The following is a 2720-nucleotide window of genomic DNA, read 5'->3' on the forward strand; positions in this document are numbered from 1 at the left end:
TGCTCTTAACAAATAACTTTTAAATATTTAACCATCCTGACTTTTGATAGAAATATTCTTCATGTAAATATGCATGATAAGTGGCTGCACTTCCAGATTTTTAAATCTGTGCCTGATATTTAGAAAAACATGGGCAAAAATAGAATTTATGGTTTTCAAAAAATAAGTTTATTGCATCCACACATCTTGAAAATATGCTTTGCTAACCTCTCTCTCAGAGCATACACCTGGCATCTCCAGGGCAGATGTTCTAATTTGCTTGGTGGACCTAAGCATGAGCCCTAATGCTCAAGAGAATATACTCTGCAGAATGTGGAAAGTCCTCATTTTCTGTATTAGAAAAGTAATGTTGTTAGTTAGCATCCTCCAAAATGTGTTTAGAGGCGAAATCGGTATTTTCCATGATGTTCTAAAGTTTCATGGAGAAAAGTTGTTTTAAGAAACAACATTACATCTCCAAATACAACTTATCACTTTATTTCTCTGCCAGGTAAAATCAAGTTTTAGGGTTGATGTTCTAATAAAAGAAAAACCTCTAAAGAATGATATATTTTGGCAATTCTAAATCAAATATATTTTGTCACCAAGGAGAGGTCGTCCTTTCAACTTGTTGTTTTATACCAGATGTCCATTTAGGCCCATTTCCAATTTTAAATAAATCTCAGACACATCAGTTGATACCAATTAATCTGATTCCATGTACAAAGGTTAGCATCCATGTAGTAAAAATTTAAGAAACCCAGCAAATAAAAATGAAGAATAACTACTTAAAATGACATGGATAAAAAGAACTGTGGAAGTTAAAGGAAGTAAATCCTGCAATATTATCCTAAATCCTAAATCAGCAAAGCATGAAATCCAACTCCTGGAAGGATTTTGAAAATGTATTTAACACTACAACATTCCTTGAACTCCATTCAGGCTTACTTTTGTTCCATGGTTTATACTGTGCCAATCAACTAATTTCACTTAGGCTTTACAGAACTCATGCAAGTAGAGATTATAATTACCTAGCAAGTTAGTACATGGCAAGGCTGGAACACAACTGACTTGGAAGACTGTGTCAAGAAATCAGTATTTATGATTAATGTTGATTTCCAAGACATCAACATTAATACTTTCTTGTCAAAAGATCTCTTGTACCAGTACTTTCTTACCAAGTGAGTATTGGTGATATTTATCCAGAGTTAAATCCATGACTTGAAATCAAAGGACAATCAGTAAGTCAGTGGATAGTGTCTAAGAGTCTGAGCTTTGGAGTCAACGAGACCCAAAACTGAATCCTAGTCCTGCATTAATTAGCTCCATGGCATTTAGCAAGCTACTGATTCTCCCCATTGTGTGAAATGGGTCAAATGACAATTACCTGAAAGATTTTTTGTAAATAACAGTGTAGTCAAATGGCAGCTACTAAGAGCACTATATAAATTATTTCAGGATACATGAAATAATGGAAAGCAGAGTTCCCCAGAATGATGAACATGTACTTTGAATTGATCTTATGTCATATGTGAAAGAATCTAGTTTGATAGTTATATACTTTACAATAGAACAGCAATAATCATTACCTTAAAACTATGACTTTATTGGGTGTATTTCCTTAAGTTGAGTGTTCCTTAGCTTGAGGCTAAGACAATTCAGTGAGTTGGTTTAAGGTTAATTTAAAAAATATTTTACTATCTTTCAATGGGACCAAAAGATTTATAACTTGGTAAAAATATTTAAAATAAATTTAAAAAATCAATTTGGATGTTCCTCAAAACCCAAATTAATGTATTTGGGAGAAAAAAAGAAGAAAGGGGAGAAATAAATAATCTTGTAATCATTGTATAGAACATATGACTTGTAGGTTTAGCTAAATTTATTTTCTAATATTACATACAAAACCTAATTTCATATTATCATATGAGTGACCTATTTTGATTCTACATAAAAATCTCATTATAATTTATAGAGAGATTGGTTCAAGATGGCAGAGCAGAAGAATGTGCTCTCACTCCCTCTTTAGAGAACACCGGAATCACAACTAACTGCTGAACAAACATTGACAGGAAGACACTGGAACTCACCAAAAAAGATACCTCACATCCAAAGACAAAGGAGAAGCCACAGTGAGATGCTACGAGGGGCGCAATCACAGTAAAATCAAATCCCATAACTGCTGGGTGGGTGACTCACAACCTGGAGAACACTTATACCACAGAAGTCCACCCACTGGAATGAAGGTTCTGAGCTTCACGTCAGACTTCTGAACCTGGGGCTCAGGAAACGGGAGGAAGAATTCCTAGAGAATCAGACTTTGAAGGCTAACAGGATTTGATTGCAGAACTTCAACAGGACTGGGGGAAACAGAGACTCCACTCTTGGAGGGCACACACAAAGTACTGTGCACCTAGGGACCCAGGGGAAGGAGCAGTGACCACATAGGGGACTGAACCAGACCTACCTGCTAGTGTTGGAAGTTCTGCTGCAGAGGTGGGGGGTGGCTGTGCCTCACCATGAGGACAAGGACACTGGCAGAAGAAGTTCTGCAAAGTACTCCTTGGCGTGAGCCCTCACAGAGTCATTAGGCATTAGCCCCACCAAAAAGCCCAGGTAGGCTCCAGTGTTGGGTCGTCTGAGGCCAAACAACCAACTGGGAAGGAACCCAGCCCCACCCATCAGCAAACAAGGGGATTAAAATTTTACTGAGTTCTGCCCACCAGAGCAACAGCCAGCTC

This window comes from Neophocaena asiaeorientalis, unplaced genomic scaffold (genome assembly GCF_003031525.2).
Source record: "Neophocaena asiaeorientalis asiaeorientalis breed wild unplaced genomic scaffold, Neophocaena_asiaeorientalis_V1.1 scaffold42, whole genome shotgun sequence".
Classification (NCBI taxonomy): Eukaryota; Metazoa; Chordata; class Mammalia; order Artiodactyla; family Phocoenidae; genus Neophocaena; species Neophocaena asiaeorientalis.